Here is a 26,203-nt window from a genome sequence, read left to right as displayed (position 1 = left end):
AGCAATACAAAAAAATCTTGATTTTTAGAAAGGGTAAACAGATCAATACTATGGAGTCTTTTATTGTGAAAATCAAAAGCTCATTAGAAAATCAAATCTCAATTTTAGTTTTTAACCTCACATACTTCTCTGCAACATTGCTAGCTCCAGGATATAAAGCAGGCTTTAGTAGCGTTGGAGGCAGCCAGGCTTTTATGAACTATAATGACCAACACAATGTGATCCATATTACTTTCATCTTGATAGAAATTATGTTCAGGCACAGTCTCCCACTGTAAGGTAGTGAGGACATGCTGATGCTGTGAGCGTCTTTTTAATGCATAAAGGAATTATTGTGAGTTTTACTTGCCTTATAAATTGGTAAAATGATCCCGTATGCCGGAAGACTTCCTTTTTTTTTTCTTCAGTCTCGGCAATTCAGAGAAACTAGGTTGTGAAACACTGCCACCTCTGGTCATTCAGTATAATCTGCAGATGGAAAAGTCCACTGTTAGCACATTTTCTATAAGCAATACAAAAAAATCTTGATTTTTAGAAAGGGTAAACAGATCAATACTATGGAGTCTTTTATTGTGAAAATCAGAAAGCTCTTTAGAAAATCAAATCTCAATTTTAGTTTTTAACCTCACATACTTCTCTGCAACATTGCTAGTTCCAGGATATAAAGCAGGGTTTAGTAGCGTTGGAGGCAGCCAGGCTTTTATGAACTATCATGACCAACACAATGTGATCCATATTACTCTCATCTTGACAGAAAATATGTTCAGGCACAGTCTCCCACTATAAGGTAGTGAGGACATGCTGATGCTGTGAGCGTCTTTTTAATGCATAAAGGAATTATTGTGAGTTAAACTTGCCTTGTATATTGGTAAAATGATGCCGTATGCCGGAAGACTTCCTTTTTTTTTTTTGTTCTTCAGTCTCGGCAATTCAGAGAAACTCGGTTGTGAAACACTGCCACCTCTGGTCATTCAGTATAATCTGTAGATGGAAAAGTCCACTGTTAGCACATTTTCTATAAGCAATACAAAAAAATCTTGATTTTTAGAAAGGGTAAACAGATCAATACTATGGAGTCTTTTATTGTGAAAATCAACAGCTCATTAGAAAATCAAATCTCAATTTTAGTTTTTAACCTCACATACTTCTCTGCAACATTGCTAGCTCCAGGATATAAAGCAGGCTTTAGTAGCGTTGGAGGCAGCCAGGCTTTTATGAACTATCATGACCAACACAATGTGATCCATATTACTTTCATCTTGACAGAAATTATGTTCAGGCACAGTCTCCCACTGTAAGGTAGTGAGGACATGCTGATGCTGTGAGCGTCTTTTTAATGCATAAAGGAATTATTGTGAGTTAAACTTGCCTTGTATATTGGTAAAATGATGCCGTATGCCGGAAGACTTCCTTTTTTTTTTTTGTTCTTCAGTCTCGGCAATTCAGAGAAACTCGGTTGTGAAACACTGCCACCTCTGGTCATTCAGTATAATCTGTAGATGGAAAAGTCCACTGTTAGCACATTTTCTATAAGCAATACAAAAAAATCTTGATTTTTAGAAAGGGTAAACAGATCAATACTATGGAGTCTTTTATTGTGAAAATCAACAGCTCATTAGAAAATCAAATCTCAATTTTAGTTTTTAACCTCACATACTTCTCTGCAACATTGCTAGCTCCAGGATATAAAGCAGGCTTTAGTAGCGTTGGAGGCAGCCAGGCTTTTATGAACTATCATGACCAACACAATGTGATCCATATTACTCTCATCTTGACAGAAATTATGTTCAGGCACAGTCTCCAACTATAAGGTAGTGAGGACATACTGATGCTGTGAGCGTCTTTTTAATGCATAAAGGAATTATTGTGAGTTAAACTTGCCTTGCATATTGGTAAAATGATGCCGTATGCCGGAAGACTTCCTTTTTTTTTTCTTCAGTCTCGGCAATTCAGAGAAACTAGGTTGTGAAACACTGCCACCTCTGGTCATTCAGTATAATCTGCAGATGGAAAAGTCCACTGTTAGCACATTTTCTATAAGCAATACAAAAAAATCTTGATTTTTAGAAAGCGTAAACAGATCAATACTATGGAGCCTTTTATTGTGAAAATCAACAGCTCATTAGAAAATCAAATCTCAATTTTAGTTTTTAACCTCACATACTTCTCTAGAACATTGCTAGTTCCAGGATATAAAGCAGGCTTTAGTAGCGTTGGAGGCAGCCAGGCTTTTATGAACTATCATGACCAACACAATGTGATCCATATTACTTTCATCTTGACAGAAATTATGTTCAGGCACAGTCTCCCACTATAAGGTAGTGAGGACATGCTGATGCTGTGAGCGTCTTTTTAATGCATAAAGGAATTATTGTGAGTTAAACTTGCCTTGTATATTGGTAAAATGATGCCGTATGCCGGAAGACTTCCTTTTTTTTTTTTGTTCTTCAGTCTCGGCAATTCAGAGAAACTCGGTTGTGAAACACTGCCACCTCTGGTCATTCAGTATAATCTGTAGATGGAAAAGTCCACTGTTAGCACATTTTCTATAAGCAATACAAAAAAATCTTGATTTTTAGAAAGGGTAAACAGATCAATACTATGGAGTCTTTTATTGTGAAAATCAACAGCTCATTAGAAAATCAAATCTCAATTTTAGTTTTTAACCTCACATACTTCTCTGCAACATTGCTAGCTCCAGGATATAAAGCAGGCTTTAGTAGCGTTGGAGGCAGCCAGGCTTTTATGAACTATCATGACCAACACAATGTGATCCATATTACTTTCATCTTGACAGAAATTATGTTCAGGCACAGTCTCCCACTGTAAGGTAGTGAGGACATGCTGATGCTGTGAGCGTCTTTTTAATGCATAAAGGAATTATTGTGAGTTAAACTTGCCTTGTATATTGGTAAAATGATGCCGTATGCCGGAAGACTTCCTTTTTTTTTTTTGTTCTTCAGTCTCGGCAATTCAGAGAAACTCGGTTGTGAAACACTGCCACCTCTGGTCATTCAGTATAATCTGTAGATGGAAAAGTCCACTGTTAGCACATTTTCTATAAGCAATACAAAAAAATCTTGATTTTTAGAAAGGGTAAACAGATCAATACTATGGAGTCTTTTATTGTGAAAATCAACAGCTCATTAGAAAATCAAATCTCAATTTTAGTTTTTAACCTCACATACTTCTCTGCAACATTGCTAGCTCCAGGATATAAAGCAGGCTTTAGTAGCGTTGGAGGCAGCCAGGCTTTTATGAACTATCATGACCAACACAATGTGATCCATATTACTCTCATCTTGACAGAAATTATGTTCAGGCACAGTCTCCAACTATAAGGTAGTGAGGACATACTGATGCTGTGAGCGTCTTTTTAATGCATAAAGGAATTATTGTGAGTTAAACTTGCCTTGCATATTGGTAAAATGATGCCGTATGCCGGAAGACTTCCTTTTTTTTTTCTTCAGTCTCGGCAATTCAGAGAAACTCGGTTGTGAAACACTGCCACCTCTGGTCATTCAGTATAATCTGTAGATGGAAAAGTCCACTGTTAGCACATTTTCTATAAGCAATACAAAAAAATCTTGATTTTTAGAAAGGGTAAACAGATCAATACTATGGAGTCTTTTATTGTGAAAATCAACAGCTCATTAGAAAATCAAATCTCAATTTTAGTTTTTAACCTCACATACTTCTCTAGAACATTGCTAGTTCCAGGATATAAAGCAGGCTTTAGTAGCGTTGGAGGCAGCCAGGCTTTTATGAACTATCATGACCAACACAATGTGATCCATATTACTTTCATCTTGACAGAAATTATGTTCAGGCACAGTCTCCCACTATAAGGTAGTGAGGACATGCTGATGCTGTGAGCGTCTTTTTAATGCATAAAGGAATTATTGTGAGTTAAACTTGCCTTGTATATTGGTAAAATGATGCCGTATGCCGGAAGACTTCCTTTTTTTTTTTTGTTCTTCAGTCTCGGCAATTCAGAGAAACTCGGTTGTGAAACACTGCCACCTCTGGTCATTCAGTATAATCTGTAGATGGAAAAGTCCACTGTTAGCACATTTTCTATAAGCAATACAAAAAAATCTTGATTTTTAGAAAGGGTAAACAGATCAATACTATGGAGTCTTTTATTGTGAAAATCAAAAGCTCATTAGAAAATCAAATCTCAATTTTAGTTTTTAACCTCACATACTTCTCTGCAACATTGCTAGTTCCAGGATATAAAGCAGGGTTTAGTAGCGTTGGAGGCAGCCAGGCTTTTATGAACTATCATGACCAACACAATGTGATCCATATTACTCTCATCTTGACAGAAATTATGTTCAGGCACAGTCTCCCACTATAAGGTAGTGAGGACATGCTGATGCTGTGAGCGTCTTTTTAATGCATAAAGGAATTATTGTGAGTTAAACTTGCCTTGTATATTGGTAAAATGATGCCGTATGCCGGAAGACTTCCTTTTTTTTTTTTGTTCTTCAGTCTCGGCAATTCAGAGAAACTCGGTTGTGAAACACTGCCACCTCTGGTCATTCAGTATAATCTGTAGATGGAAAAGTCCACTGTTAGCACATTTTCTATAAGCAATACAAAAAAATCTTGATTTTTAGAAAGGGTAAACAGATCAATACTATGGAGTCTTTTATTGTGAAAATCAACAGCTCATTAGAAAATCAAATCTCAATTTTAGTTTTTAACCTCACATACTTCTCTGCAACATTGCTAGCTCCAGGATATAAAGCAGGCTTTAGTAGCGTTGGAGGCAGCCAGGCTTTTATGAACTATCATGACCAACACAATGTGATCCATATTACTTTCATCTTGACAGAAATTATGTTCAGGCACAGTCTCCCACTGTAAGGTAGTGAGGACATGCTGATGCTGTGAGCGTCTTTTTAATGCATAAAGGAATTATTGTGAGTTTTACTTGCCTTATAAATTGGTAAAATGATGCCGTATGCCGGAAGACTTCCTTTTTTTTTTTTGTCTTCAGTCTCGGCAATTCAGAGAAACTCGGTTGTGAAACACTGCCACCTCCGGTCATTCAGTATAATCTGTAGATGGAAAAGTCCACTGTTAGCACATTTTCTATAAGCAATACAAAAAAATCTTGATTTTTAGAAAGGGTAAACAGATCAATACTATGGAGTCTTTTATTGTGAAAATCAACAGCTCATTAGAAAATCAAATGTCAATTTTAGTTTTTAACCTCACATACTTCTCTGCAACATTGCTAGTTCCAGGATATAAAGCAGGCTTTAGTAGCGTTGGAGGCAGCCAGGCTTTTATGAACTATAATGACCAACACAATGTGATCCATATTACTTTCATCTTGATAGAAATTATGTTCAGGCACAGTCTCCCACTGTAAGGTAGTGAGGACATGCTGATGCTGTGAGCGTCTTTTTAATGCATAAAGGAATTATTGTGAGTTTTACTTGCCTTATAAATTGGTAAAATGATCCCGTATGCCGGAAGACTTCCTTTTTTTTTTCTTCAGTCTCGGCAATTCAGAGAAACTAGGTTGTGAAACACTGCCACCTCTGGTCATTCAGTATAATCTGCAGATGGAAAAGTCCACTGTTAGCACATTTTCTATAAGCAATACAAAAAAATCTTGATTTTTAGAAAGGGTAAACAGATCAATACTATGGAGTCTTTTATTGTGAAAATCAGAAAGCTCTTTAGAAAATCAAATCTCAATTTTAGTTTTTAACCTCACATACTTCTCTGCAACATTGCTAGTTCCAGGATATAAAGCAGGGTTTAGTAGCGTTGGAGGCAGCCAGGCTTTTATGAACTATCATGACCAACACAATGTGATCCATATTACTCTCATCTTGACAGAAAATATGTTCAGGCACAGTCTCCCACTATAAGGTAGTGAGGACATGCTGATGCTGTGAGCGTCTTTTTAATGCATAAAGGAATTATTGTGAGTTAAACTTGCCTTGTATATTGGTAAAATGATGCCGTATGCCGGAAGACTTCCTTTTTTTTTTTTGTTCTTCAGTCTCGGCAATTCAGAGAAACTCGGTTGTGAAACACTGCCACCTCTGGTCATTCAGTATAATCTGTAGATGGAAAAGTCCACTGTTAGCACATTTTCTATAAGCAATACAAAAAAATCTTGATTTTTAGAAAGGGTAAACAGATCAATACTATGGAGTCTTTTATTGTGAAAATCAAAAGCTCATTAGAAAATCAAATCTCAATTTTAGTTTTTAACCTCACATACTTCTCTGCAACATTGCTAGCTCCAGGATATAAAGCAGGCTTTAGTAGCGTTGGAGGCAGCCAGGCTTTTATGAACTATAATGACCAACACAATGTGATCCATATTACTTTCATCTTGATAGAAATTATGTTCAGGCACAGTCTCCCACTGTAAGGTAGTGAGGACATGCTGATGCTGTGAGCGTCTTTTTAATGCATAAAGGAATTATTGTGAGTTTTACTTGCCTTATAAATTGGTAAAATGATCCCGTATGCCGGAAGACTTCCTTTTTTTTTTCTTCAGTCTCGGCAATTCAGAGAAACTAGGTTGTGAAACACTGCCACCTCTGGTCATTCAGTATAATCTGCAGATGGAAAAGTCCACTGTTAGCACATTTTCTATAAGCAATACAAAAAAATCTTGATTTTTAGAAAGGGTAAACAGATCAATACTATGGAGTCTTTTATTGTGAAAATCAGAAAGCTCTTTAGAAAATCAAATCTCAATTTTAGTTTTTAACCTCACATACTTCTCTGCAACATTGCTAGTTCCAGGATATAAAGCAGGGTTTAGTAGCGTTGGAGGCAGCCAGGCTTTTATGAACTATCATGACCAACACAATGTGATCCATATTACTCTCATCTTGACAGAAAATATGTTCAGGCACAGTCTCCCACTATAAGGTAGTGAGGACATGCTGATGCTGTGAGCGTCTTTTTAATGCATAAAGGAATTATTGTGAGTTAAACTTGCCTTGTATATTGGTAAAATGATGCCGTATGCCGGAAGACTTCCTTTTTTTTTTTTGTTCTTCAGTCTCGGCAATTCAGAGAAACTCGGTTGTGAAACACTGCCACCTCTGGTCATTCAGTATAATCTGTAGATGGAAAAGTCCACTGTTAGCACATTTTCTATAAGCAATACAAAAAAATCTTGATTTTTAGAAAGGGTAAACAGATCAATACTATGGAGTCTTTTATTGTGAAAATCAACAGCTCATTAGAAAATCAAATGTCAATTTTAGTTTTAAACCTCACATACTTCTCTGCAACATTGCTAGCTCCAGGATATAAAGCAGGCTTTAGTAGCGTTGGAGGCAGCCAGGCTTTTATGAACTATAATGACCAACACAATGTGATCCATATTACTTTCATCTTGATAGAAATTATGTTCAGGCACAGTCTCCCACTGTAAGGTAGTGAGGACATGCTGATGCTGTGAGCGTCTTTTTAATGCATAAAGGAATTATTGTGAGTTTTACTTGCCTTATAAATTGGTAAAATGATCCCGTATGCCGGAAGACTTCCTTTTTTTTTTCTTCAGTCTCGGCAATTCAGAGAAACTAGGTTGTGAAACACTGCCACCTCTGGTCATTCAGTATAATCTGCAGATGGAAAAGTCCACTGTTAGCACATTTTCTATAAGCAATACAAAAAAATCGTGATTTTTAGAAAGGGTAAACAGATCAATACTATGGAGTCTTTTATTGTGAAAATCAAAATCTCTTTAGAAAATCAAATCTCAATTTTAGTTTTTAACCTCACATACTTCTCTGCAACATTGCTAGTTCCAGGATATAAAGCAGGCTTTAGTAGCGTTGGAGGCAGCCAGACTTTTATGAACTATCATGACCAACACAATGTGATCCATATTACTTTCATCTTGACAGAAATTATGTTCAGGCACAGTCTCCCACTATAAGGTAGAGAGGACATGCTGATGCTGTGAGCGTCTTTTTAATGCATAAAGGAATTATTGTGAGTTTTACTTGCCTTGCATATTGGTAAAATGATGCCGTATGCCGGAAGACTTCCTTTTTTTTGTTTCTTCAGTCTCGGCAATTCAGAGAAACTCGGTTGTGAAACACTGCCACCTCTGGTCATTCAGTATAATCTGTAGATGGAAAAGTCCACTGTTAGCACATTTTCTATAAGCAATACAAAAAAATCTTGATTTTTAGAAAGGGTAAACAGATCAATACTATGGAGTCTTTTATTGTGAAAATCAAAAGCTCATTAGAAAATCAAATCTCAATTTTAGTTTTTAACCTCACATACTTCTCTGCAACATTGCTAGTTCCAGGATATAAAGCAGGCTTTAGTAGCGTTGGAGGCAGCCAGGCTTTTATGAACTATCATGACCAACACAATGTGATCCATATTACTCTCATCTTGACAGAAATTATGTTCAGGCACAGTCTCCCACTATAAGGTAGTGAGGACATGCTGATGCTGTGAGCGTCTTTTTAATGCATAAAGGAATTATTGTGAGTTAAACTTGCCTTGCATATTGGTAAAATGATGCCGTATGCCGGAAGACTTCCTTTTTTTTTTCTTCAGTCTCGGCAATTCAGAGAAACTCGGTTGTGAAACACTGCCACCTCTGGTCATTCAGTATAATCTGTAGATGGAAAAGTCCACTGTTAGCACATTTTCTATAAGCAATACAAAAAAAATCTTGATTTTTAGAAAGGGTAAACAGATCAATACTATGGAGTCTTTTATTGTGAAAATCAACAGCTCATTAGAAAATCAAATCTCAATTTTAGTTTTTAACCTCACATACTTCTCTGCAACATTGCTAGTTCCAGGATATAAAGCAGGCTTTAGTAGCGTTGGAGGCAGCCAGACTTTTATGAACTATCATGACCAACACAATGTGATCCATATTACTTTCATCTTGACAGAAATTATGTTCAGGCACAGTCTCCCACTATAAGGTAGAGAGGACATGCTGATGCTGTGAGCGTCTTTTTAATGCATAAAGGAATTATTGTGAGTTTTACTTGCCTTGCATATTGGTAAAATGATGCCGTATGCCGGAAGACTTCCTTTTTTTTGTTTCTTCAGTCTCGGCAATTCAGAGAAACTCGGTTGTGAAACACTGCCACCTCTGGTCATTCAGTATAATCTGTAGATGGAAAAGTCCACTGTTAGCACATTTTCTATAAGCAATACAAAAAAATCTTGATTTTTAGAAAGGGTAAACAGATCAATACTATGGAGTCTTTTATTGTGAAAATCAAAAGCTCATTAGAAAATCAAATCTCAATTTTAGTTTTTAACCTCACATACTTCTCTGCAACATTGCTAGTTCCAGGATATAAAGCAGGCTTTAGTAGCGTTGGAGGCAGCCAGGCTTTTATGAACTATCATGACCAACACAATGTGATCCATATTACTCTCATCTTGACAGAAATTATGTTCAGGCACAGTCTCCCACTATAAGGTAGTGAGGACATGCTGATGCTGTGAGCGTCTTTTTAATGCATAAAGGAATTATTGTGAGTTAAACTTGCCTTGCATATTGGTAAAATGATGCCGTATGCCGGAAGACTTCCTTTTTTTTTTCTTCAGTCTCGGCAATTCAGAGAAACTCGGTTGTGAAACACTGCCACCTCTGGTCATTCAGTATAATCTGTAGATGGAAAAGTCCACTGTTAGCACATTTTCTATAAGCAATACAAAAAAAATCTTGATTTTTAGAAAGGGTAAACAGATCAATACTATGGAGTCTTTTATTGTGAAAATCAACAGCTCATTAGAAAATCAAATCTCAATTTTAGTTTTTAACCTCACATACTTCTCTGCAACATTGCTAGCTCCAGGATATAAAGCAGGCTTTAGTAGCGTTGGAGGCAGCCAGGCTTTTATGAACTATCATGACCAACACAATGTGATCCATATTACTTTCATCTTGACAGAAATTATGTTCAGGCACAGTCTCCCACTATAAGGTAGTGAGGACATGCTGATGCTGTGAGCGTCTTTTTAATGCATAAAGGAATTATTGTGAGTTTTACTTGCCTTGCATATTGGTAAAATGATGCCGTATGCCGGAAGACTTCCTTTTTGTTTTTTTGTTCTTCAATCTCGGCAATTCAGAGAAACTCGGTTGTGAAACACTGCCACCTCTGGTCATTCAGTATAATCTGCAGATGGAAAAGTCCACTGTTAGCACATTTTCTATAAGCAATACAAAAAAATCTTGATTTTTAGAAAGCGTAAACAGATCAATACTATGGAGCCTTTTATTGTGAAAATCAACAGCTCATTAGAAAATCAAATCTCAATTTTAGTTTTTAACCTCACATACTTCTCTGCAACATTGCTAGCTCCAGGATATAAAGCAGGCTTTAGTAGCGTTGGAGGCAGCCAGGCTTTTATGAACTATCATGACCAACACAATGTGATCCATATTACTTTCATCTTGACAGAAATTATGTTCAGGCACAGTCTCCCACTGTAAGGTAGTGAGGACATGCTGATGCTGTGAGCGTCTTTTTAATGCATAAAGGAATTATTGTGAGTTAAACTTGCCTTGTATATTGGTAAAATGATGCCGTATGCCGGAAGACTTCCTTTTTTTTTTTTGTTCTTCAGTCTCGGCAATTCAGAGAAACTCGGTTGTGAAACACTGCCACCTCTGGTCATTCAGTATAATCTGTAGATGGAAAAGTCCACTGTTAGCACATTTTCTATAAGCAATACAAAAAAATCTTGATTTTTAGAAAGGGTAAACAGATCAATACTATGGAGTCTTTTATTGTGAAAATCAAAAGCTCTTTAGAAAATCAAATCTCAATTTTAGTTTTTAACCTCACATACTTCTCTGCAACATTGCTAGTTCCAGGATATAAAGCAGGGTTTAGTAGCGTTGGAGGCAGCCAGGCTTTTATGAACTATCATGACCAACACAATGTGATCCATATTACTCTCATCTTGACAGAAATTATGTTCAGGCACAGTCTCCCACTATAAGGTAGTGAGGACATGCTGATGCTGTGAGCGTCTTTTTAATGCATAAAGGAATTATTGTGAGTTAAACTTGCCTTGTATATTGGTAAAATGATGCCGTATGCCGGAAGACTTCCTTTTTTTTTTTTGTTCTTCAGTCTCGGCAATTCAGAGAAACTCGGTTGTGAAACACTGCCACCTCTGGTCATTCAGTATAATCTGTAGATGGAAAAGTCCACTGTTAGCACATTTTCTATAAGCAATACAAAAAAATCTTGATTTTTAGAAAGGGTAAACAGATCAATACTATGGAGTCTTTTATTGTGAAAATCAACAGCTCATTAGAAAATCAAATCTCAATTTTAGTTTTTAACCTCACATACTTCTCTGCAACATTGCTAGCTCCAGGATATAAAGCAGGCTTTAGTAGCGTTGGAGGCAGCCAGGCTTTTATGAACTATCATGACCAACACAATGTGATCCATATTACTCTCATCTTGACAGAAATTATGTTCAGGCACAGTCTCCAACTATAAGGTAGTGAGGACATACTGATGCTGTGAGCGTCTTTTTAATGCATAAAGGAATTATTGTGAGTTAAACTTGCCTTGCATATTGGTAAAATGATGCCGTATGCCGGAAGACTTCCTTTTTTTTTTCTTCAGTCTCGGCAATTCAGAGAAACTAGGTTGTGAAACACTGCCACCTCTGGTCATTCAGTATAATCTGCAGATGGAAAAGTCCACTGTTAGCACATTTTCTATAAGCAATACAAAAAAATCTTGATTTTTAGAAAGCGTAAACAGATCAATACTATGGAGCCTTTTATTGTGAAAATCAACAGCTCATTAGAAAATCAAATCTCAATTTTAGTTTTTAACCTCACATACTTCTCTAGAACATTGCTAGTTCCAGGATATAAAGCAGGCTTTAGTAGCGTTGGAGGCAGCCAGGCTTTTATGAACTATCATGACCAACACAATGTGATCCATATTACTTTCATCTTGACAGAAATTATGTTCAGGCACAGTCTCCCACTATAAGGTAGTGAGGACATGCTGATGCTGTGAGCGTCTTTTTAATGCATAAAGGAATTATTGTGAGTTAAACTTGCCTTGTATATTGGTAAAATGATGCCGTATGCCGGAAGACTTCCTTTTTTTTTTTTGTTCTTCAGTCTCGGCAATTCAGAGAAACTCGGTTGTGAAACACTGCCACCTCTGGTCATTCAGTATAATCTGTAGATGGAAAAGTCCACTGTTAGCACATTTTCTATAAGCAATACAAAAAAATCTTGATTTTTAGAAAGGGTAAACAGATCAATACTATGGAGTCTTTTATTGTGAAAATCAAAAGCTCATTAGAAAATCAAATCTCAATTTTAGTTTTTAACCTCACATACTTCTCTGCAACATTGCTAGTTCCAGGATATAAAGCAGGGTTTAGTAGCGTTGGAGGCAGCCAGGCTTTTATGAACTATCATGACCAACACAATGTGATCCATATTACTCTCATCTTGACAGAAATTATGTTCAGGCACAGTCTCCCACTATAAGGTAGTGAGGACATGCTGATGCTGTGAGCGTCTTTTTAATGCATAAAGGAATTATTGTGAGTTAAACTTGCCTTGTATATTGGTAAAATGATGCCGTATGCCGGAAGACTTCCTTTTTTTTTTTTGTTCTTCAGTCTCGGCAATTCAGAGAAACTCGGTTGTGAAACACTGCCACCTCTGGTCATTCAGTATAATCTGTAGATGGAAAAGTCCACTGTTAGCACATTTTCTATAAGCAATACAAAAAAATCTTGATTTTTAGAAAGGGTAAACAGATCAATACTATGGAGTCTTTTATTGTGAAAATCAACAGCTCATTAGAAAATCAAATCTCAATTTTAGTTTTTAACCTCACATACTTCTCTGCAACATTGCTAGCTCCAGGATATAAAGCAGGCTTTAGTAGCGTTGGAGGCAGCCAGGCTTTTATGAACTATCATGACCAACACAATGTGATCCATATTACTTTCATCTTGACAGAAATTATGTTCAGGCACAGTCTCCCACTGTAAGGTAGTGAGGACATGCTGATGCTGTGAGCGTCTTTTTAATGCATAAAGGAATTATTGTGAGTTTTACTTGCCTTATAAATTGGTAAAATGATGCCGTATGCCGGAAGACTTCCTTTTTTTTTTTTGTCTTCAGTCTCGGCAATTCAGAGAAACTCGGTTGTGAAACACTGCCACCTCCGGTCATTCAGTATAATCTGTAGATGGAAAAGTCCACTGTTAGCACATTTTCTATAAGCAATACAAAAAAATCTTGATTTTTAGAAAGGGTAAACAGATCAATACTATGGAGTCTTTTATTGTGAAAATCAACAGCTCATTAGAAAATCAAATGTCAATTTTAGTTTTTAACCTCACATACTTCTCTGCAACATTGCTAGTTCCAGGATATAAAGCAGGCTTTAGTAGCGTTGGAGGCAGCCAGGCTTTTATGAACTATAATGACCAACACAATGTGATCCATATTACTTTCATCTTGATAGAAATTATGTTCAGGCACAGTCTCCCACTGTAAGGTAGTGAGGACATGCTGATGCTGTGAGCGTCTTTTTAATGCATAAAGGAATTATTGTGAGTTTTACTTGCCTTATAAATTGGTAAAATGATCCCGTATGCCGGAAGACTTCCTTTTTTTTTTCTTCAGTCTCGGCAATTCAGAGAAACTAGGTTGTGAAACACTGCCACCTCTGGTCATTCAGTATAATCTGCAGATGGAAAAGTCCACTGTTAGCACATTTTCTATAAGCAATACAAAAAAATCTTGATTTTTAGAAAGGGTAAACAGATCAATACTATGGAGTCTTTTATTGTGAAAATCAGAAAGCTCTTTAGAAAATCAAATCTCAATTTTAGTTTTTAACCTCACATACTTCTCTGCAACATTGCTAGTTCCAGGATATAAAGCAGGGTTTAGTAGCGTTGGAGGCAGCCAGGCTTTTATGAACTATCATGACCAACACAATGTGATCCATATTACTCTCATCTTGACAGAAAATATGTTCAGGCACAGTCTCCCACTATAAGGTAGTGAGGACATGCTGATGCTGTGAGCGTCTTTTTAATGCATAAAGGAATTATTGTGAGTTAAACTTGCCTTGTATATTGGTAAAATGATGCCGTATGCCGGAAGACTTCCTTTTTTTTTTTTGTTCTTCAGTCTCGGCAATTCAGAGAAACTCGGTTGTGAAACACTGCCACCTCTGGTCATTCAGTATAATCTGTAGATGGAAAAGTCCACTGTTAGCACATTTTCTATAAGCAATACAAAAAAATCTTGATTTTTAGAAAGGGTAAACAGATCAATACTATGGAGTCTTTTATTGTGAAAATCAAAAGCTCATTAGAAAATCAAATCTCAATTTTAGTTTTTAACCTCACATACTTCTCTGCAACATTGCTAGCTCCAGGATATAAAGCAGGCTTTAGTAGCGTTGGAGGCAGCCAGGCTTTTATGAACTATAATGACCAACACAATGTGATCCATATTACTTTCATCTTGATAGAAATTATGTTCAGGCACAGTCTCCCACTGTAAGGTAGTGAGGACATGCTGATGCTGTGAGCGTCTTTTTAATGCATAAAGGAATTATTGTGAGTTTTACTTGCCTTATAAATTGGTAAAATGATCCCGTATGCCGGAAGACTTCCTTTTTTTTTTCTTCAGTCTCGGCAATTCAGAGAAACTAGGTTGTGAAACACTGCCACCTCTGGTCATTCAGTATAATCTGCAGATGGAAAAGTCCACTGTTAGCACATTTTCTATAAGCAATACAAAAAAATCTTGATTTTTAGAAAGGGTAAACAGATCAATACTATGGAGTCTTTTATTGTGAAAATCAGAAAGCTCTTTAGAAAATCAAATCTCAATTTTAGTTTTTAACCTCACATACTTCTCTGCAACATTGCTAGTTCCAGGATATAAAGCAGGGTTTAGTAGCGTTGGAGGCAGCCAGGCTTTTATGAACTATCATGACCAACACAATGTGATCCATATTACTCTCATCTTGACAGAAAATATGTTCAGGCACAGTCTCCCACTATAAGGTAGTGAGGACATGCTGATGCTGTGAGCGTCTTTTTAATGCATAAAGGAATTATTGTGAGTTAAACTTGCCTTGTATATTGGTAAAATGATGCCGTATGCCGGAAGACTTCCTTTTTTTTTTTTGTTCTTCAGTCTCGGCAATTCAGAGAAACTCGGTTGTGAAACACTGCCACCTCTGGTCATTCAGTATAATCTGTAGATGGAAAAGTCCACTGTTAGCACATTTTCTATAAGCAATACAAAAAAATCTTGATTTTTAGAAAGGGTAAACAGATCAATACTATGGAGTCTTTTATTGTGAAAATCAACAGCTCATTAGAAAATCAAATGTCAATTTTAGTTTTAAACCTCACATACTTCTCTGCAACATTGCTAGCTCCAGGATATAAAGCAGGCTTTAGTAGCGTTGGAGGCAGCCAGGCTTTTATGAACTATAATGACCAACACAATGTGATCCATATTACTTTCATCTTGATAGAAATTATGTTCAGGCACAGTCTCCCACTGTAAGGTAGTGAGGACATGCTGATGCTGTGAGCGTCTTTTTAATGCATAAAGGAATTATTGTGAGTTTTACTTGCCTTATAAATTGGTAAAATGATCCCGTATGCCGGAAGACTTCCTTTTTTTTTTCTTCAGTCTCGGCAATTCAGAGAAACTAGGTTGTGAAACACTGCCACCTCTGGTCATTCAGTATAATCTGCAGATGGAAAAGTCCACTGTTAGCACATTTTCTATAAGCAATACAAAAAAATCGTGATTTTTAGAAAGGGTAAACAGATCAATACTATGGAGTCTTTTATTGTGAAAATCAAAAGCTCTTTAGAAAATCAAATCTCAATTTTAGTTTTTAACCTCACATACTTCTCTGCAACATTGCTAGTTCCAGGATATAAAGCAGGCTTTAGTAGCGTTGGAGGCAGCCAGGCTTTTATGAACTATCATGACCAACACAATGTGATCCATATTACTTTCATCTTGACAGAAATTATGTTCAGGCACAGTCTCCCACTGTAAGGTAGTGAGGACATGCTGATGCTGTGAGCGTCTTTTTAATGCATAAAGGAATTATTGTGAGTTTTACTTGCCTTATAAATTGGTAAAATGATCCCGTATGCCGGAAGACTTCCTTTTTTTTTTCTTCAGTCTCGGCAATTCAGAGAAACTAGGTTGTGAAACACTGCCACCTCTGGTCATTCAGTATAATCTGCAGATGGAAAAGTCCACTGTTAGCACATTTTCTATAAGCAATACAAAAAAATCTTGATTTTTAGAAAGGGTAAACAGATCAATACTATGGAGTCTTTTATTGTGAAAATCAAAAGCTCATTAGAAAATCAAATCTCAATTTTAGTTTTTAACCTCACATACTTCTCTGCAACATTGCTAGCTCCAGGATATAAAGCAGGCTTTAGTAGCGTTGCAGGCAGCCAGGCTTTTATGAACTATCATGACCAACACAATGTGATCCATATTACTTTCATCTTGACAGAAATTATGTTCAGGCACAGTCTCCCACTGTAAGGTAGTGAGGACATGCTGATGCTGTGAGCGTCTTTTTAATGCATAAAGGAATTATTGTGAGTTTTACTTGCCTTATAAATTGGTAAAATGATCCCGTATGCCGGAAGACTTCCTTTTTTTTTTCTTCAGTCTCGGCAATTCAGAGAAACTAGGTTGTGAAACACTGCCACCTCTGGTCATTCAGTATAATCTGCAGATGGAAAAGTCCACTGTTAGCACATTTTCTATAAGCAATACAAAAAAATCTTGATTTTTAGAAAGGGTAAACAGATCAATACTATGGAGTCTTTTATTGTGAAAATCAGAAAGCTCTTTAGAAAATCAAATCTCAATTTTAGTTTTTAACCTCACATACTTCTCTGCAACATTGCTAGTTCCAGGATATAAAGCAGGGTTTAGTAGCGTTGGAGGCAGCCAGGCTTTTATGAACTATCATGACCAACACAATGTGATCCATATTACTCTCATCTTGACAGAAAATATGTTCAGGCACAGTCTCCCACTATAAGGTAGTGAGGACATGCTGATGCTGTGAGCGTCTTTTTAATGCATAAAGGAATTATTGTGAGTTAAACTTGCCTTGTATATTGGTAAAATGATGCCGTATGCCGGAAGACTTCCTTTTTTTTTTTTGTTCTTCAGTCTCGGCAATTCAGAGAAACTCGGTTGTGAAACACTGCCACCTCTGGTCATTCAGTATAATCTGTAGATGGAAAAGTCCACTGTTAGCACATTTTCTATAAGCAATACAAAAAAATCTTGATTTTTAGAAAGGGTAAACAGATCAATACTATGGAGTCTTTTATTGTGAAAATCAAAAGCTCATTAGAAAATCAAATCTCAATTTTAGTTTTTAACCTCACATACTTCTCTGCAACATTGCTAGCTCCAGGATATAAAGCAGGCTTTAGTAGCGTTGGAGGCAGCCAGGCTTTTATGAACTATCATGACCAACACAATGTGATCCATATTACTTTCATCTTGACAGAAATTATGTTCAGGCACAGTCTCCCACTGTAAGGTAGTGAGGACATGCTGATGCTGTGAGCGTCTTTTTAATGCATAAAGGAATTATTGTGAGTTTTACTTGCCTTATAAATTGGTAAAAAGATGCCGTATGCCGGAAGACTTCCTTTTTTTTTTTTGTCTTCAGTCTCGGCAATTCAGAGAAACTCGGTTGTGAAACACTGCCACCTCCGGTCATTCAGTATAATCTGTAGATGGAAAAGTCCACTGTTAGCACATTTTCTATAAGCAATACAAAAAAATCGTGATTTTTAGAAAGGGTAAACAGATCAATACTATGGAGTCTTTTATTGTGAAAATCAAAAGCTCTTTAGAAAATCAAATCTCAATTTTAGTTTTTAACCTCACATACTTCTCTGCAACATTGCTAGTTCCAGGATATAAAGCAGGCTTTAGTAGCGTTGGAGGCAGCCAGGCTTTTATGAACTATCATGACCAACACAATGTGATCCATATTACTTTCATCTTGACAGAAATTATGTTCAGGCACAGTCTCCCACTATAAGGTAGTGAGGACATGCTGATGCTGTGAGCGTCTTTTTAATGCATAAAGGAATTATTGTGAGTTAAACTTGCCTTGTATATTGGTAAAATGATGCCGTATGCCGGAAGACTTCCTTTTTTTTTTTTGTTCTTCAGTCTCGGCAATTCAGAGAAACTCGGTTGTGAAACACTGCCACCTCTGGTCATTCAGTATAATCTGTAGATGGAAAAGTCCACTGTTAGCACATTTTCTATAAGCAATACAAAAAAATCTTGATTTTTAGAAAGGGTAAACAGATCAATACTATGGAGTCTTTTATTGTGAAAATCAGAAAGCTCTTTAGAAAATCAAATCTCAATTTTAGTTTTTAACCTCACATACTTCTCTGCAACATTGCTAGTTCCAGGATATAAAGCAGGGTTTAGTAGCGTTGGAGGCAGCCAGGCTTTTATGAACTATCATGACCAACACAATGTGATCCATATTACTCTCATCTTGACAGAAAATATGTTCAGGCACAGTCTCCCACTATAAGGTAGTGAGGACATGCTGATGCTGTGAGCGTCTTTTTAATGCATAAAGGAATTATTGTGAGTTAAACTTGCCTTGTATATTGGTAAAATGATGCCGTATGCCGGAAGACTTCCTTTTTTTTTTTTGTTCTTCAGTCTCGGCAATTCAGAGAAACTCGGTTGTGAAACACTGCCACCTCTGGTCATTCAGTATAATCTGTAGATGGAAAAGTCCACTGTTAGCACATTTTCTATAAGCAATACAAAAAAATCTTGATTTTTAGAAAGGGTAAACAGATCAATACTATGGAGTCTTTTATTGTGAAAATCAAAAGCTCATTAGAAAATCAAATCTCAATTTTAGTTTTTAACCTCACATACTTCTCTGCAACATTGCTAGCTCCAGGATATAAAGCAGGCTTTAGTAGCGTTGGAGGCAGCCAGGCTTTTATGAACTATCATGACCAACACAATGTGATCCATATTACTTTCATCTTGACAGAAATTATGTTCAGGCACAGTCTCCCACTATAAGGTAGTGAGGACATGCTGATGCTGTGAGCGTCTTTTTAATGCATAAAGGAATTATTGTGAGTTAAACTTGCCTTGTATATTGGTAAAATGATGCCGTATGCCGGAAGACTTCCTTTTTTTTTTTTGTTCTTCAGTCTCGGCAATTCAGAGAAACTCGGTTGTGAAACACTGCCACCTCTGGTCATTCAGTATAATCTGTAGATGGAAAAGACCACTGTTACCACATTTTCTATAAGCAATACAAAAAAATCTTGATTTTTAGAAAGGGTAAACAGATCAATACTATGGAGTCTTTTATTGTGAAAATCAAAAGCTCATTAGAAAATCAAATCTCAATTTTAGTTTTTAACCTCACATACTTCTCTGCAACATTGCTAGTTCCAGGATATAAAGCAGGGTTTAGTAGCGTTGGAGGCAGCCAGGCTTTTATGAACTATCATGACCAACACAATGTGATCCATATTACTCTCATCTTGACAGAAATTATGTTCAGGCACAGTCTCCCACTATAAGGTAGTGAGGACATGCTGATGCTGTGAGCGTCTTTTTAATGCATAAAGGAATTATTGTGAGTTAAACTTGCCTTGTATATTGGTAAAATGATGCCGTATGCCGGAAGACTTCCTTTTTTTTTTTTGTTCTTCAGTCTCGGCAATTCAGAGAAACTCGGTTGTGAAACACTGCCACCTCTGGTCATTCAGTATAATCTGTAGATGGAAAAGTCCACTGTTAGCACATTTTCTATAAGCAATACAAAAAAATCTTGATTTTTAGAAAGGGTAAACAGATCAATACTATGGAGTCTTTTATTGTGAAAATCAAAAGCTCATTAGAAAATCAAATCTCAATTTTAGTTTTTAACCTCACATACTTCTCTGCAACATTGCTAGCTCCAGGATATAAAGCAGGCTTTAGTAGCGTTGGAGGCAGCCAGGCTTTTATGAACTATCATGACCAACACAATGTGATCCATATTACTTTCATCTTGACAGAAATTATGTTCAGGCACAGTCTCCCACTGTAAGGTAGTGAGGACATGCTGATGCTGTGAGCGTCTTTTTAATGCATAAAGGAATTATTGTGAGTTTTACTTGCCTTATAAATTGGTAAAATGATCCCGTATGCCGGAAGACTTCCTTTTTTTTTTCTTCAGTCTCGGCAATTCAGAGAAACTAGGTTGTGAAACACTGCCACCTCTGGTCATTCAGTATAATCTGCAGATGGAAAAGTCCACTGTTAGCACATTTTCTATAAGCAATACAAAAAAATCTTGATTTTTAGAAAGGGTAAACAGATCAATACTATGGAGTCTTTTATTGTGAAAATCAGAAAGCTCTTTAGAAAATCAAATCTCAATTTTAGTTTTTAACCTCACATACTTCTCTGCAACATTGCTAGTTCCAGGATATAAAGCAGGGTTTAGTAGCGTTGGAGGCAGCCAGGCTTTTATGAACTATCATGACCAACACAATGTGATCCATATTACTCTCATCTTGACAGAAAATATGTTCAGGCACAGTCTCCCACTATAAGGTAGTGAGGACATGCTGATGCTGTGAGCGTCTTTTTAATGCATAAAGGAATTATTGTGAGTTAAACTTGCCTTGTATATTGGTAAAATGATGCCGTATGCCGGAAGACTTCCTTTTTTTTTTTTGTTCTTCAGTCTCGGCAATTCAGAGAAACTCGGTTGTGAAACACTGCCACCTCTGGTCATTCAGTATAATCTGTAGATGGAAAAGTCCACTGTTAGCACATTTTCTATAAGCAATACAAAAAAATCTTGATTTTTAGAAAGGGTAAACAGATCAATACTATGGAGTCTTTTATTGTGAAAATCAAAAGCTCATTAGAAAATCAAATCTCAATTTTAGTTTTTAACCTCACATACTTCTCTGCAACATTGCTAGCTCCAGGATATAAAGCAGGCTTTAGTAGCGTTGGAGGCAGCCAGGCTTTTATGAACTATCATGACCAACACAATGTGATCCATATTACTTTCATCTTGACAGAAATTATGTTCAGGCACAGTCTCCCACTGTAAGGTAGTGAGGACATGCTGATGCTGTGAGCGTCTTTTTAATGCATAAAGGAATTATTGTGAGTTTTACTTGCCTTATAAATTGGTAAAAAGATGCCGTATGCCGGAAGACTTCCTTTTTTTTTTTTGTCTTCAGTCTCGGCAATTCAGAGAAACTCGGTTGTGAAACACTGCCACCTCCGGTCATTCAGTATAATCTGTAGATGGAAAAGTCCACTGTTAGCACATTTTCTATAAGCAATACAAAAAAATCGTGATTTTTAGAAAGGGTAAACAGATCAATACTATGGAGTCTTTTATTGTGAAAATCAAAAGCTCTTTAGAAAATCAAATCTCAATTTTAGTTTTTAACCTCACATACTTCTCTGCAACATTGCTAGTTCCAGGATATAAAGCAGGGTTTAGTAGCGTTGGAGGCAGCCAGGCTTTTATGAACTATCATGACCAACACAATGTGATCCATATTACTTTCATCTTGACAGAAATTATGTTCAGGCACAGTCTCCCACTATAAGGTAGTGAGGACATGCTGATGCTGTGAGCGTCTTTTTAATGCATAAAGGAATTATTGTGAGTTAAACTTGCCTTGTATATTGGTAAAATGATGCCGTATGCCGGAAGACTTCCTTTTTTTTTTTTGTTCTTCAGTCTCGGCAATTCAGAGAAACTCGGTTGTGAAACACTGCCACCTCTGGTCATTCAGTATAATCTGTAGATGGAAAAGTCCACTGTTAGCACATTTTCTATAAGCAATACAAAAAAATCTTGATTTTTAGAAAGGGTAAACAGATCAATACTATGGAGTCTTTTATTGTGAAAATCAAAAGCTCATTAGAAAATCAAATCTCAATTTTAGTTTTTAACCTCACATACTTCTCTGCAACATTGCTAGTTCCAGGATATAAAGCAGGGTTTAGTAGCGTTGGAGGCAGCCAGGCTTTTATGAACTATCATGACCAACACAATGTGATCCATATTACTCTCATCTTGACAGAAATTATGTTCAGGCACAGTCTCCCACTATAAGGTAGTGAGGACATGCTGATGCTGTGAGCGTCTTTTTAATGCATAAAGGAATTATTGTGAGTTAAACTTGCCTTGTATATTGGTAAAATGATGCCGTATGCCGGAAGACTTCCTTTTTTTTTTTTGTTCTTCAGTCTCGGCAATTCAGAGAAACTCGGTTGTGAAACACTGCCACCTCTGGTCATTCAGTACAATCTGTAGATGGAAAAGTCCACTGTTAGCACATTTTCTATAAGCAATACAAAAAAATCTTGATTTTTAGAAAGGGTAAACAGATCAATACTATGGAGTCTTTTATTGTGAAAATCAAAAGCTCATTAGAAAATCAAATCTCAATTTTAGTTTTTAACCTCACATACTTCTCTGCAACATTGCTAGCTCCAGGATATAAAGCAGGCTTTAGTAGCGTTGGAGGCAGCCAGGCTTTTATGAACTATCATGACCAACACAATGTGATCCATATTACTTTCATCTTGACAGAAATTATGTTCAGGCACAGTCTCCCACTGTAAGGTAGTGAGGACATGCTGATGCTGTGAGCGTCTTTTTAATGCATAAAGGAATTATTGTGAGTTAAACTTGCCTTGTATATTGGTAAAATGATGCCGTATGCCGGAAGACTTCCTTTTTTTTTTTTGTTCTTCAGTCTCGGCAATTCAGAGAAACTCGGTTGTGAAACACTGCCACCTCTGGTCATTCAGTATAATCTGTAGATGGAAAAGTCCACTGTTAGCACATTTTCTATAAGCAATACAAAAAAATCTTGATTTTTAGAAAGGGTAAACAGATCAATACTATGGAGTCTTTTATTGTGAAAATCAAAAGCTCATTAGAAAATCAAATCTCAATTTTAGTTTTTAACCTCACATACTTCTCTGCAACATTGCTAGCTCCAGGATATAAAGCAGGCTTTAGTAGCGTTGGAGGCAGCCAGGCTTTTATGAACTATCATGACCAACACAATGTGATCCATATTACTTTCATCTTGACAGAAATTATGTTCAGGCACAGTCTCCCACTGTAAGGTAGTGAGGACATGCTGATGCTGTGAGCGTCTTTTTAATGCATAAAGGAATTATTGTGAGTTTTACTTGCCTTATAAATTGGTAAAAAGATGCCGTATGCCGGAAGACTTCCTTTTTTTTTTTTGTCTTCAGTCTCGGCAATTCAGAGAAACTCGGTTGTGAAACACTGCCACCTCCGGTCATTCAGTATAATCTGTAGATGGAAAAGTCCACTGTTAGCACATTTTCTATAAGCAATACAAAAAATTGTGATTTTTAGAAAGGGTAAACAGATCAATACTATGGAGTCTTTTATTGTGAAAATCAAAAGCTCTTTAGAAAATCAAATCTCAATTTTAGTTTTTAACCTCACATACTTCTCTAGAACATTGCTAGTTCCAGGATATAAAGCAGGCTTTAGTAGCGTTGGAGGCAGCCAGGCTTTTATGAACTATCATGACCAACACAATGTGATCCATATTACTTTCATCTTGACAGAAATTATGTTCAGGCACAGTCTCCCACTATAAGGTAGTGAGGACATGCTGATGCTGTGAGCGTCTTTTTAATGCATAAAGGAATTATTGTGAGTTAAACTTGCCTTGTATATTGGTAAAATGATGCCGTATGCCGGAAGACTTCCTTTTTTTTTTTTGTTCTTCAGTCTCGGCAATTCAGAGAAACTCGGTTGTGAAACACTGCCACCTCTGGTCATTCAGTATAATCTGTAGATGGAAAAGTCCACTGTTAGCACATTTTCTATAAGCAATACAAAAAAATCTTGATTTTTAGAAAGGGTAAACAGATCAATACTATGGAGTCTTTTATTGTGAAAATCAAAAGCTCATTAGAAAATCAAATCTCAATTTTAGTTTTTAACCTCACATACTTCTCTGCAACATTGCTAGTTCCAGGATATAAAGCAGGGTTTAGTAGCGTTGGAGGCAGCCAGGCTTTTATGAACTATCATGACCAACACAATGTGATCCATATTACTCTCATCTTGACAGAAATTATGTTCAGGCACAGTCTCCCACTATAAGGTAGTGAGGACATGCTGATGCTGTGAGCGTCTTTTTAATGCATAAAGGAATTATTGTGAGTTAAACTTGCCTTGTATATTGGTAAAATGATGCCGTATGCCGGAAGACTTCCTTTTTTTTTTTTGTTCTTCAGTCTCGGCAATTCAGAGAAACTCGGTTGTGAAACACTGCCACCTCTGGTCATTCAGTATAATCTGTAGATGGAAAAGTCCACTGTTAGCACATTTTCTATAAGCAATACAAAAAAATCTTGATTTTTAGAAAGGGTAAACAGATCAATACTATGGAGTCTTTTATTGTGAAAATCAACAGCTCATTAGAAAATCAAATCTCAATTTTAGTTTTTAACCTCACATACTTCTCTGCAACATTGCTAGCTCCAGGATATAAAGCAGGCTTTAGTAGCGTTGGAGGCAGCCAGGCTTTTATGAACTATCATGACCAACACAATGTGATCCATATTACTTTCATCTTGACAGAAATTATGTTCAGGCACAGTCTCCCACTGTAAGGTAGTGAGGACATGCTGATGCTGTGAGCGTCTTTTTAATGCATAAAGGAATTATTGTGAGTTTTACTTGCCTTATAAATTGGTAAAATGATGCCGTATGCCGGAAGACTTCCTTTTTTTTTTTTGTCTTCAGTCTCGGCAATTCAGAGAAACTCGGTTGTGAAACACTGCCACCTCCGGTCATTCAGTATAATCTGTAGATGGAAAAGTCCACTGTTAGCACATTTTCTATAAGCAATACAAAAAAATCTTGATTTTTAGAAAGGGTAAACAGATCAATACTATGGAGTCTTTTATTGTGAAAATCAACAGCTCATTAGAAAATCAAATGTCAATTTTAGTTTTTAACCTCACATACTTCTCTGCAACATTGCTAGTTCCAGGATATAAAGCAGGCTTTAGTAGCGTTGGAGGCAGCCAGGCTTTTATGAACTATAATGACCAACACAATGTGATCCATATTACTTTCATCTTGATAGAAATTATGTTCAGGCACAGTCTCCCACTGTAAGGTAGTGAGGACATGCTGATGCTGTGAGCGTCTTTTTAATGCATAAAGGAATTATTGTGAGTTTTACTTGCCTTATAAATTGGTAAAATGATCCCGTATGCCGGAAGACTTCCTTTTTTTTTTCTTCAGTCTCGGCAATTCAGAGAAACTAGGTTGTGAAACACTGCCACCTCTGGTCATTCAGTATAATCTGCAGATGGAAAAGTCCACTGTTAGCACATTTTCTATAAGCAATACAAAAAAATCTTGATTTTTAGAAAGGGTAAACAGATCAATACTATGGAGTCTTTTATTGTGAAAATCAGAAAGCTCTTTAGAAAATCAAATCTCAATTTTAGTTTTTAACCTCACATACTTCTCTGCAACATTGCTAGTTCCAGGATATAAAGCAGGGTTTAGTAGCGTTGGAGGCAGCCAGGCTTTTATGAACTATCATGACCAACACAATGTGATCCATATTACTCTCATCTTGACAGAAAATATGTTCAGGCACAGTCTCCCACTATAAGGTAGTGAGGACATGCTGATGCTGTGAGCGTCTTTTTAATGCATAAAGGAATTATTGTGAGTTAAACTTGCCTTGTATATTGGTAAAATGATGCCGTATGCCGGAAGACTTCCTTTTTTTTTTTTGTTCTTCAGTCTCGGCAATTCAGAGAAACTCGGTTGTGAAACACTGCCACCTCTGGTCATTCAGTATAATCTGTAGATGGAAAAGTCCACTGTTAGCACATTTTCTATAAGCAATACAAAAAAATCTTGATTTTTAGAAAGGGTAAACAGATCAATACTATGGAGTCTTTTATTGTGAAAATCAAAAGCTCATTAGAAAATCAAATCTCAATTTTAGTTTTTAACCTCACATACTTCTCTGCAACATTGCTAGCTCCAGGATATAAAGCAGGCTTTAGTAG

General features: G+C 36.6%; 1 long non-coding RNA gene across 1 annotated transcript in view; it reads right to left on the bottom strand.

The window, feature by feature from the left end:
* Positions 1 to 26,203, bottom strand: part of LOC146785713 (uncharacterized) — a 158,585-nt gene that overhangs the window by 84,835 nt on the left and 47,547 nt on the right. Inside the window, exons 68-118 of the long non-coding RNA XR_014970781.1 lie at positions 25,869 to 25,992; positions 25,361 to 25,479; positions 24,850 to 24,972; positions 24,338 to 24,461; positions 23,826 to 23,949; positions 23,316 to 23,438; positions 22,804 to 22,927; positions 22,292 to 22,415; positions 21,780 to 21,903; positions 21,269 to 21,391; positions 20,757 to 20,880; positions 20,249 to 20,367; positions 19,737 to 19,860; positions 19,225 to 19,348; positions 18,713 to 18,836; positions 18,200 to 18,323; positions 17,689 to 17,811; positions 17,177 to 17,300; positions 16,669 to 16,787; positions 16,162 to 16,280; positions 15,655 to 15,773; positions 15,143 to 15,266; positions 14,635 to 14,753; positions 14,123 to 14,246; positions 13,615 to 13,733; positions 13,104 to 13,226; positions 12,592 to 12,715; positions 12,080 to 12,203; positions 11,573 to 11,691; positions 11,061 to 11,184; positions 10,549 to 10,672; positions 10,036 to 10,160; positions 9,528 to 9,646; positions 9,019 to 9,139; positions 8,511 to 8,629; positions 8,002 to 8,122; positions 7,495 to 7,613; positions 6,983 to 7,106; positions 6,475 to 6,593; positions 5,963 to 6,086; positions 5,455 to 5,573; positions 4,944 to 5,066; positions 4,432 to 4,555; positions 3,920 to 4,043; positions 3,413 to 3,531; positions 2,901 to 3,024; positions 2,389 to 2,512; positions 1,882 to 2,000; positions 1,370 to 1,493; positions 858 to 981; positions 350 to 468 (exon numbers count right to left, since the gene is read on the bottom strand). This is a non-coding gene — a long non-coding RNA (uncharacterized LOC146785713). The remainder of the gene's footprint in view (positions 1 to 349; positions 469 to 857; positions 982 to 1,369; positions 1,494 to 1,881; positions 2,001 to 2,388; positions 2,513 to 2,900; positions 3,025 to 3,412; positions 3,532 to 3,919; positions 4,044 to 4,431; positions 4,556 to 4,943; positions 5,067 to 5,454; positions 5,574 to 5,962; positions 6,087 to 6,474; positions 6,594 to 6,982; positions 7,107 to 7,494; positions 7,614 to 8,001; positions 8,123 to 8,510; positions 8,630 to 9,018; positions 9,140 to 9,527; positions 9,647 to 10,035; positions 10,161 to 10,548; positions 10,673 to 11,060; positions 11,185 to 11,572; positions 11,692 to 12,079; positions 12,204 to 12,591; positions 12,716 to 13,103; positions 13,227 to 13,614; positions 13,734 to 14,122; positions 14,247 to 14,634; positions 14,754 to 15,142; positions 15,267 to 15,654; positions 15,774 to 16,161; positions 16,281 to 16,668; positions 16,788 to 17,176; positions 17,301 to 17,688; positions 17,812 to 18,199; positions 18,324 to 18,712; positions 18,837 to 19,224; positions 19,349 to 19,736; positions 19,861 to 20,248; positions 20,368 to 20,756; positions 20,881 to 21,268; positions 21,392 to 21,779; positions 21,904 to 22,291; positions 22,416 to 22,803; positions 22,928 to 23,315; positions 23,439 to 23,825; positions 23,950 to 24,337; positions 24,462 to 24,849; positions 24,973 to 25,360; positions 25,480 to 25,868; positions 25,993 to 26,203) is intronic.

The sequence above is a fragment of the Triturus cristatus genome, chromosome 11, assembly GCF_964204655.1.
Source record: "Triturus cristatus chromosome 11, aTriCri1.1, whole genome shotgun sequence".
NCBI classification, from domain to species: domain Eukaryota; kingdom Metazoa; phylum Chordata; class Amphibia; order Caudata; family Salamandridae; genus Triturus; species Triturus cristatus.
This window is presented reverse-complemented; position numbering and strand designations above follow the sequence as displayed.